The 12,118-nt window shown below is 29.3% G+C and overlaps 1 protein-coding gene and 1 long non-coding RNA gene across 2 annotated transcripts in view; one reads left to right on the plus strand and one right to left on the minus strand.

Annotated features, from left to right (window-relative positions):
• Positions 1-12,118, plus strand: part of LOC143197544 (uncharacterized) — a 276,265-nt gene that overhangs the window by 31,135 nt on the left and 233,012 nt on the right. The window lies entirely within an intron of this gene.
• Positions 6,429-7,343, minus strand: LOC143193879 (uncharacterized). Its single transcript, XR_013005125.1, has 2 exons — positions 7,166-7,343; positions 6,429-7,125 (listed from the first exon to the last, which is right to left on the minus strand). It is a non-coding gene; the product is annotated as an uncharacterized LOC143193879 (long non-coding RNA).

Here is a 12,118-nt window from a genome sequence, read left to right on the forward strand (position 1 = left end):
GTATATTCAGACTAAAAGTGTTGTAATAGCTCTTTTGACAATATCCACAATTCAAGGATTTATACATTACTACCTACCATTTATCAAATTCATTCATCAAAATATAAACAGTACAAGAACAAATAAACTATAAACAATACTTGATCTTAAAAAGCAGAGCTCCTACCAGTGCCAGGATCAAATACAAAATGGCTGTTGTACTACGTTGGATTCAACTTTAAAAAAGACAAATAAGGAGCTCACTAAGATTAAAATATACTCAAATTTAGATTTTTATTGCAAAAAAAATTTAATATAAAATATATACATAATAATCGTTATAATGACTATATAAAAATAAACAAAAGCCTTATCTAACTTATCTACTACATATATTTTATATTATACTATATACACACACACTTTAGCTTAATACCTACCTAAACCTATTTACTTATATACAGTATTAGTTTAACTACCACCAACACAAATCCCACATCCTACGTTAGTGAATACATATGCTAAATTGTTGAAAAATGATTTACTGTGAATCAATTTACATATATTATTCATTCGCTAGTTGAAAATTTAATCATCTAATAATAGAAATAGTCAATTATATGTAGAATAAATACAATCGATAAGGAGATTCTGAATTAAGTCTATAAAGGTGAAATACGATTTATATTGAAATATAGCATATACTTCACGCCTAAAAATGCTTTTCCTCTAAAATGAGATTTTCATACCATGCCTTTAAGACTTTTCACACACATTTCCATAATTTTCCATTAAATATTAACAGTGATTAATTTAAAGCTTTTCTCTTTAACACTAAGTGACTAAATTACTTATATAAAAATCCATATACGATGTTATCCAAATGAATATGCATTGATATACAATAAAAATAAACAATTAACAAATAATTTAAAGATATAACCTAGTGTCTATTCCCTAACCATTAAATATTTAATCAAAAGTACAACCCTTTTTTAAAGAATGTACAACACAAACTCTCCAGTAATAACCGCAAAATAACTGAATACCGAAAACAACACAAAGTAAAATGTTTCAAAGTTTTCGAATATTTGTACTAAACTTTTGATGAGTCAATAAACCAAATGTTTTGATTTTTAGCCTTTCGAGAAGTTGGAAAATAGTTGATTTTGAAAATGAGTCTGAATTAATTTTGAGGATTTTATTATAATTTTTTTTATATATTTTAAAGTCTCCTTTTACCAACTATGGGTTTATCTGGATTGGGACTAAAGTTTAACGTGGACTCCGAACCACGGTCCTCAGCATTAAGCCTACCGACTGGCGAGTGACCAAGTTTAGAAATCATCCCAGAAGACATCCGGTCTTACCCAGCCAGGTTACTGGCGTGACTGGGATCATTTTCCTTGTCGGATTTTACACTCTTACCTACAACATTCACAAATTTTAAACAATCATAAATATAAATTTACGACCATGCCCCGGTAGGATTCGAACCCGCCGCTATCGCAACAGTAGGAGGACCGTCCCATCGCCTTTACCACTGCGCCACCAAGCCGGCTTATAGAAATTTTATTAGGACCTGAACAAATGATAATCTGAAGGGGTAATATCTGATAAATGCAGGTTTTCAAGAACTGAGTAATAATTATTTCAGTCAATTCGTATGGTAGCCCTATTTTCTATTATTTCGGATATTTCCCGTCGTACGTAAATATCTGTAAATAGTTGATTCCTCAAGTGCTAAGCTGCTTGATAGTTGTTTGAGATTATCAGCTCTGCTTTTATTTGAAATTTTTTAAGTCGTCACACCTTTCGGTATAATTGGTATATATTGCAACAGCATTGCCATAAGTTTCTAAAAGTGCTTGGTGAGCTTCGAGAGCAGATGTCTTCAAATCAAATCACAAAATTAATGAAACTTTTGTGATTTGTTTTGAAGAAACTGCGTCGAATATGCATTCTATGTTGGCTGCATGGAAATCGAATCACTTTCAATAACTCTATGTGTCTTACTCCCTTCGAATTATCTTTTATACTAATTCCAAAATTGATTCAAGTTTCTAACATCTAATGGGAATGAAATGCCATAGTAACAAGATATTTCAGCTTTCTCCAATTGCCTACTATTTATGTATTATTTATTATTCCTGATATAAAAGAAATGAACTTCCCGAAAAAGGAAAATGCTGTATTTTGAAATTCAAAATAGAAATCGTAAAACACTGTTTACTTTAAGTGTTAATAAAATTTATAGGCACATAAAACTGATATGAAATATATGGTATTTGGATACCTATAAAATTTTAACTATAGAACTAAAATTATAAAAAATATGTAATCAGAAATTGAATATTGAAAAGTATATATATATAGAACCGATTTTGGTATGAATTTAAATAGTGCTCTCAATAGAATGGAATATTGATAAAAAAACATCTCATTTATATATCTTTTAAACTAGTATAATTATTACTATTCCAGGTTTGTAGAAGAAACACGGCAGTATAGTTTTAAGCTTTTTCAATTTTTATTTCTGATCTGGTTTCGCCTAAAAATTAAAAAATAACTTGCCTTGAATTTCTATTTCTTTCGTTGATCAATTAGCGAGACTTCACGCACTCTTTGAACATCCTAATGCAGCTATTTTAATCTGGTTTCTGTAACAGCCTTCTGACGTCCACATCCAGTACTTATGCTAATTAACGTTTTTGATGGGAATATCAGAGTTTAAAATAAATAAGGATAACTGTATAGAACTAAAAAATATTATCAAAACAAGATTTTTTTGGTATCAATAGTACTTATTTTCCTTGTTGACTAGCTTGACACAAGTTACAATTAAAGATATTTTTAATGGATATGGATAGCAAAATAATTCCAATCGTGCGAAAAATACTTTGATATACCTTTGCGTATTTTTGTTTCAATTCCTGTTTTAGTACCATTTAATTTATATAATTTGTATAATCATCAACTATTGTAAATTCGTCAACTATTGTAAATTTTAACATCTCATAGAACCAAGGATTTTTACTATAGGATTCTAAAACAAATTAGTGCTAATTTTGTTTTATGCTTTTAGTCGTTGAAATTCATAAACATATTTATTATCCAAAAGTTGCTTTCTTTAGTTAATGTCAAAATTTGTTAAGAAAGCCTAGTTATAGTATTAGTATTCAGTTTTCATGATTAATTTTTTTATATTTTATCATTATTCATTATTTTTTATATATTTTATCAGTGTATTCATAAGATTTTAGTAGAACTGTTATTTCAATATCTAAAATCCGCAAGTACATTACTTGAAGTTGGTCATTATAAGATATGGATCAGGTTACGAGATCTATCATAAATATAATTAGTGACTACAAAAGACACTGATTAAACCAAGTAAAGAGTGTAAGAACTACAATTACAATATTACAATATTCATTCACATTTACTCTAGAATGGCTCTAACACTTATATACTGCACATTTCATCCATTCTTCACTATAACGTGAGTTAAAGAATCTAATGCCACAAACTAAACAATACTACTCTAAACCGTGCTCCTCATCTTCAGAGATTTCACTACTCCATTCCCTTTTAATTAATTCATCTCACTATCTCGCCTTGTTTTACTTTTTCGTTTTCCTTTATTTTCTCATTCTACATAATGTTCCAAGGTTGTTCTGAAACATGTTAGAAACATATAGCGCCTGTAACTAAATGTCAAAAAAGAATATTATAGTTTACATTGTGTCTAGCTAACAGGTTTACTTGAAATTTGGTGTGAGCCTTTTCAGTACATTCCTCCGTATATTTTTTTATAACATCTTTATTAGATTTTACAATTAATTTATTACTACTTTTCCTATGTACTTGGATTGATTCACAAGCTAGACGAGTGCGAGAAAATACATCAATATGTGTTCCTCAATTATAAAATTATAATAACTTATAGCTATAGTTTACACTAAAGGTATACACTTCATATAAGTTCGTATGGTTTGGTTCGCTTCAATCTCCTGACATCCTGCGCGCTGTCCAGCAGTTGTATTGCTTCCACGTTAGTATGATTTAATAATCTTCTTTCGTGTTTCAAGGCGAAATCTTGGATAACTTCGCAAATCCATTTGATTTCCAGGTCATCGTGCAGTTCTTCATTGGTTACATAGCGATAGGCATTGGTAGTCAATCGAAGAACCTTGTTTTGGCAGCGTTGTATGACTAGTTGATTTGAATTTTTAGTGCAACCCCATATTTGCACCCCATAGGTCCAAATTGGCTTTATAATTGTATTATAGATCAACCTCTTTCATTTTAGATCAAGTTGAAAATATCTTCCGACTAACCGGTATAGTTGTTTTATTTTGGTTCGAATGTGTTTTGCTTTTTGTCTAACGTGATATTCCTCTGTATATGAAAATAAAAAGAGTTCAAAAAATTATTTCTTCCAATTTACGGCTGTTAAAAAACGATTTTTTTTACTTTTCCAAATTTTTTACTATTTTTTAAATAGCACAAAACTTATAGTTTAAGTCTGATACGGTATAGAAATATATAAATGAGGCTTAAAAAATCCTATGTCTACCGCCTCGAAAAAAGTAGTTCCCAGATAAACACGTTTAAAATTTCTTTCTTAAAATTCGCGGTTTAGACACTGAATCACTAAAATTACTATTTTTCCTAAAATAATTTGAATTTTGAAAAGTCTTCTCGAGAGCATATTCTTAAAATGTTAAGCTTTGAATATATATAAAAATAGATTTTTTCAAATTTCTGGATTAGAATACCCCTTTGATACAATATTCCTTTTTCCTCTCTTTGAATCACCATCAGATGTATAAAATGTATTCCTATAACAATTTCTCTTTAATAATTTATATTCCATATTAAAGTAATCGCTTCTAAATATCCCATACCATATCCCATTCATATGTAAAAATCGAGTTTATTTGCCGTAATCCTCAAGGCATGTCTTCGTCGACTGACTAAAATATTGACCTAAAAATTTAGCAAATGTTTGTTTATTGATATAGAGTTAAATATCTGTTTCTATTTAAAACAACTAATCACTATTTAGGAACTAATATATTGACCAAAATATTACTATGCATTGATAATCCTATCTATTATGAGATCCCTTAGTATTAAGTGCCTAACATATATTATTGCTTGCCACATGTGTTGACAGTGATTCGGAGTCACTCGGATGTTGAGAAAATGATCCAGTCCAGTTAAATCCCTGTGAGTAAAATAAAGGAACAACAATATTAAAATCTTATTTTTGTACGATAAAGCAGTATCTGGTGCAAACTATTTAAACTGGAAACGACACTACAACCTAATGAGTTAATTAATTAAAGGGCACAAGTTAACGGTAAACTAATATTTTGTTTCAGGAAATATACTTATTATGTTCCCGCCTTATACTTACAAAACATATCTCCTATGTCGCAAAGAAACTTAATTAGACTCCGTGTTTAATCTTGACATAAGGTTGTCTAATTAAACCTTTCAATTATATTCCTAACGAGACGCCTTGCTTAATATTACAGAGACAACAGGAGTTCAACATCAATTACTTCAACGAGATGTAAGAAAAGAACTTGATGTACTAGATTAGTATACGTATATTAGTCGGAAAATCAGAATATTGTAAATGTCTAAATAATATTTGAATGTAGGTCTTAAAACGTTAAGATAAATCTTTAAAACAATATTTGATATGGTGTAGATATTTAACACCTTTTCATTTTATTTCACACTATTAAATTTGATTGCATAGTGCACTGAAAAAACAGAAGAAAGGAAAAGCACTGCGTCAAGATAAATTATTACATTATATTTAATGATATATGATGAAATATAGATTAAAGGGCTAGTGAATTATTAGTAGAAATTTACAATGGAGCGTGGAAAGAAAAACGAATCCCATAGGATTGATAAATAGCACTTTAATTCAGAACATAAAAAGGAAGATAAAAGGGACTGTACTAATTATAGAGGGATTATTGTACACAGCCATGAAGATTTGCAACCAAATAATTTAAAGAAAACTCTAAAATCAGCAGTAGTTAAGAGGCTCACAACATAGCCCGCGGATGAATATAAAACTATAACCTAAAAAACAAATATAGTTGGCTTTAATTGATTTGAAAGGGCATTTGACGGAATAAGAACAAACATACTATGAGTATATTAGGATAAAGAGGAATGAGTACCAAAATTGTAAAAGTAATTCAACAAATATGTGGAATAAGTACCAAAACTCTCGTTACAGACAAACTGAAGTCAACTAGCTTTCAAATCCAAGTAGCGCTAATAACACACTGTTTATAATATGGAATAATAAAGAAAGGTCAAAGAGACAAAATAGAATGAAGTGAAGTATAAAAATGTATAAAAGATAGACATATCGGTAGGGGCTTTTGCGAAATATACATTACTAACCACTACCAGACCACCTACAGAAAATCTTAAAGACATGGAATATAACACTAAGAGACTATGGAATAATAATGAATTAAATCATAGAAAGTCAAAGTCATAGTAATGGGAGTCCCAGGAGAAATAATTATCTAAATCGAAGTTGTAAATATAGAAAAAGTAACCAAAATTGTTGGAATCATGAATTTGTATTAAACGAAAATTGAATTGTACCGAGTAATATACAAGCAGTAGAAATGAAATACCTTAAAGGGCCTGGGGTTAACAAAGATGAACAAGGTGAGAAGATATAAGATAAACCTCAATATTGACTTAGAAGAAGAGGTCATAGAAAGCAGACAACTCAATTTTTGAGTACAGTTACGGAGCACGAACACAAGAGGAGAGATTGAAAATCTGTAAAAAATGTAAGGGCGGCGAGAATAAAGACCAAAGAGCGACAAAAATTTGGGGTGAATGTTTCAGGGAGATACTGCAAAATAGTGGAAAACCCCAATCAAACCAACAAGATTGAGCAGAGAGAAACAATGGATGGAATTTGTACATGGAGCAAGAGAGAACGGAAACTACGCAAAGTACACCTGTCGTGCAGGTACATATTTGATACTATACACCTACATATTTGTGACTTGATATATATTTTTAAAGTAATCATATATTTTTGTTATAGTATAAAAGTGCCCAGAGGTAATTCAAGAATTTTCCAAACTATATCGCTCTTCTATGATATATTACTAACCCATGTTACTACTATCTAGAGAATGATATGGTTTCTACGGAATACTAGCATAAAAAACATATAGCATAACATTTTATTCCAGTCATTAAATTAAAACTTAGTTACATCAGTGAACCAAATTTTGTTGTGAAAAAGTTTTATTCATTAATAAAACCCATTTTTATTCATTAATAAAAAAATAAAAAAATAATTTTATCAAAATTATGAATTGAACAAGTTTTTAATAAGAATAAGTATTGTATCATTGGCTGCTGTATTAAAGCCGCGTCTATTGGCACACAGGCTGCAATTTTGAGGAACATTACTTCTGGCCTAATTCTCCAAGGAATCGGTTCAGATGTAATGAAGGCCCCATAAATAAAAGAATTAAACCGTGTAATTTTTGAGATGCATGATGGTGCCGACAACATGATAATCTGAAGGTATATATGACTGTATAGATTGGGTTTTTTTGGATATATATATATATATATATATATATATATATATATATATATATATATATATATATATATACATATATATATATATATATATATATAAATATATATATATATATATATATATATATATATATATATACATATATATATATATATAAATATATATATATATATATATATATATATATATATATATATATATACATATATATATATATATATATATATAGATATATATATATATATATATATATATATATATATATATATATGTATATATATAATATATAATATATATGTATATATATAATATATAATATATATGTTTTTTATACAATTTCTGTTCTATATCTGCTTGATGAATAAAACATTTTTCTTATACCTATGGTACTTTTTTATATATATCCCTTTTCGGAAAATATCTGACATTTCAATTACAGGGCCTAATATTTATTTATAAAACCCAAATCGGAATTAGCATTGCCTGCTTCAATGATACGCCACCTTTTCGCCTCTGCGATGTGCTTTTTATGTTCACCAATAATAAATAATATTGGTCTTGTTTATGAAAGGACCCTTCAAAGAATACATTGAAAATCAATATATTACTTATTATTTGCTTATTATTCATCATCTATATATTAGTATTAAGTAATTTTTCGATATCTAGATAATAATAAAAGTAGTTCTGGACAACGCAAGTCTGAATTACGGTAATAATAGTTTGCGCTGCTATGAAAAATATCTGAAAATAAATTATTTATTTTTCGAGTGATCACAAATCAAAACACACTCTAACTTAAAGGCCTGCTAGGAAATGAGCAAAATTAAGCTAAATCAATTTTAACAAGCATTCAGTTTATAAAGAAGCAATGAGAGAATGACACTTTAAATCAAGCTATATCATGACAGTAAAGAGGTTTAAATTATAGTCGAAAGAACGTCAAGTTCTGTCGTAATATTTTAATCGCTGAGTTTTGTATTTCAACGCATTTTATAGGGTTAGGCGAAATATACCCTGGATTAAAAGCTGAAGAAAATTTTGAGAAAAGATGAAAATGTACCTCATGCTGCAGATTTCTATAGAACATGCGAAGCGATTTTATTTCAGCTATCCTTTATTATCTTTTATATCCCCTGTAAATCTATCAGAAACGCAACAGCTATAAACTAAATAATTGGTGCCGATGCTAAAATGTTTTCCAGTGCTTTATAAATATGTCACAGCACAAAAATTAGATGGCCAGTGGTGAACTCATATTATGCCGGATTTTGATGAACCTAAGCTTGAATTTTATGAAGATAACAATGATGGTGAATGCTACTGGGGTAAAGTGTTTGGCCTTAAAAAAGTTGCGTGAAAATACTTGTTCCAGAACTTAAACATTGTGATATTTTTACTACTGATTTTGTCGTTTTCGAACGCATCTGCCAAGCGAACATTTAATGTTTTGAAAAATTTAAAAACAGAGAACCGCATTCGATTAAATAAACGTATAGTGTCTTTAATGGCAACAACGGAAGCAGTCTAGAAGAATGAGGGTCTCTGTTGCCCGCAAAACACTTTTCTATCCCGAACCTGAAGCGATATCAGCAAAAGACCATTTGGTTCTAGCTGGCCAATCTGGAATAAGAAAAAAAATTGTATATTTGAGAGATTAAATTTGGACAAAATATATTCAGCGCAAAGCGGCACGACGTTAGTTAATAATTTTCCGTTATGCAATGTGTTGATTATCAATAATTACGTTTTTAGTTTGTTATAAAATATCACTACATTAAGTCGATCTAAGTGTTTTATGAATGTTTATTTTATGCGAAATTTAAAAATTAATTACTATCGACCTTAAAATTACACTATTCCCAATAAAATAAAAAATATATTTCCGCGTTCTATTTCCATTTCACAATAAAACAGTTCGGAACGTGACATATCAATGAACCAATAATAATGGTGATATGGCCTTTATACATAAATATTCAGTTCTGTAATTGAAATGTCAGATATTTTTGACGCAGACATAAAAAGACACAGGAGATACGAGGGAAATATTTTATTCATCAAACTTAAACAGTACTGAGGGTTAGAAAAAAATATTATCCACCCTAAATTGTCGTCCTTTTGACTAAATTTACATACCTAAACCGTACTGTATTAATATTTAGATATACGTAACAATAAAATTAGTTTTAAGTTAAATATATTGTTATTTTCTATTTTTAGTTTATTTCTAAAATATAATACTAATTTCGAAATACCTAGAACAACTGAAGAAGAAGAATGAGTTTTCCGAATTGTTGCTTTTAAATAAACTTTCTAGGTCATTCGAGTTAAAGCATCCTCCGACCAATTTTATTTGATATCTTTTTTTCAGATCTGTTTCTGTGGGGTTTCCATATTTGCTTACGCCTTTATTTATAGTATTTATAGTTTTTTTTCTATTTAATTGTGTTCCTTAATTAATACTTAAATTCATTATTTTTATATTATAAAAAAAGCTTTCTTTCTCTTTTCCTCATTCTGCGTCTTCTAGTCTAATTCTGTATTCCTTATTCCAACCCCTACCCCAACTATGTTATCAGAATTTTCTGTTCGTTTCTTTCTAAAGTTGTTTTAAACTTTCTTTTTGTGTTTTCTTTACTTAAAACACCTCTTCAATCTATTTCATTCTTTTCTTGATCGAATTGATTGAATGTTCATATTATCAATATGAACTTGTCTCCCCCACACTTCAGCAATTCTTTGGGGACGCTGTCAGGTCCTGGAGATAGTATTTATGACATATTTATTATATATTTCATAGTGGGCATTTTTTTGCTCTGCTTCTTAATATTTATTCTTATATTCTTATGGCACCGTCTTCTTTAATGTATCAATTTTGTTTTACCATGACTTGTAAACCTCACTTTAGTAAGTTATGGTGTTTTTAATTAATATCTACTCTTTTCCCTATTCGAATAATTGCCTCTTTTTCATTTGAATGGGTTGCTCTTTCACTTGCTTTTCCTTTCCTTATATATATATATATATATATATATATATATATATATATATATATATATACCGAACCACGGTCCTCAGCATTAATCCTACCGACTGGCGAGTGACCAACTTTAGCCTGGTTACTTGCGTGACTGGTATCATTTTCCTTGTCGGATTTTACACTCTTGCCTAGAACATTAACAAATTTTAAATAATCCCAAACATAAATTTGCCATGCCCCAGCAGGATTCGAACCCGCGGCTATCGCAAGAGAAGGAGGATCGTCCCATCGCCTTTACCACTGCGCCATGAAGCCGGCATATTAATTATTCTGATTTACTTTATTTTTATTTACAAAATTTACACCTACCAACACTTTTTTTACTTCTAGAATATATCTCTGGTAATTGTATATGACAATAATATATTCATCCGAATAGTTTATATACCAAAATATATTTTCGGAAATGTATCATTTTAACTCACTTTAATTTTGACGGAAACTTTATATTCATTATTTAGCTAGTTCGTGACATTTCGCACCATTAAAATAAACGAGCAAAGCTCTTTTTTCATCAGTTTGAAACTGATAACCAAAATATGAGCGTTATATTTGACCTAGTTAAACCTAAAACCAAACACGACGATGTAAGCTCAGTTTTGGTTAACGACTATCTAGCGTATCGAAATAAATGAATACAAAGTTACCTTGACGTTATAGAAAATTATCGAGTTTGTGTGAAACAAACGACGATAATAGATTTTAAGGGGCACAAGAAAGTCCTTGTTAGAGATTATAATAAACGGTTTTTATACCAAACAGGAAGTTTCCTAAAACACTTTATTTGAAAGGTCGCAGAATATAACTAATGATGGATGGAAATCAAAGCGTCTAAGGATGAAGAGGACTAGAAAAAAAAACAATTTGAATACATTTTATAGTTATTTTATATTCATTGGGAAAATATGTTTTCTGTCAACTAAATAACAACACTAAGATAGTTTGTTTATTTAAAACATGTTTAACGTTGAAAATAAAGTAATGTAATTATTTTTATTCAATGTCCGGCTGGCTCTGATAGACCTCTCTATAAAAAAAAGAAAACAATAATTTCCCAATAAACATTAATTTTTTGCCTTTATGATTGATATGCACTTCTGGATACATTTGAACTACATGAGATATCTTCAACAGTTTACATGTTATACTGCTAACGGAGATTATTGTCCATGCAATTTATTTCTAAAACATGATTTATATTAGCTACTATAATATTTTATGCGTCTCCATCATCGTATTTCTGGAGTATTTGTTCAGCCAATGACATGAAACCCTTTAACTATTAACAACAACATTGTGAGCTTAAGTGAATTACAAGTTGATTAAATTAAAAAAGAGTGATTCTTTATTGAGAGAAATAGTACTAAGTTGTATCCCTGTATTGATAGTACACATCATTAAAAAAGTATTAACGAGTTTATTCCATTGCTAAAAATTTTCTGATAGAGCTTGTAGGATTAAATATTAAATTACTC

This window comes from Rhynchophorus ferrugineus, unplaced genomic scaffold (genome assembly GCF_030347505.1).
Source record: "Rhynchophorus ferrugineus isolate W39M unplaced genomic scaffold, kcgeb_rfMv2 rfM1, whole genome shotgun sequence".
Taxonomy (NCBI): Eukaryota; Metazoa; Arthropoda; class Insecta; order Coleoptera; family Curculionidae; genus Rhynchophorus; species Rhynchophorus ferrugineus.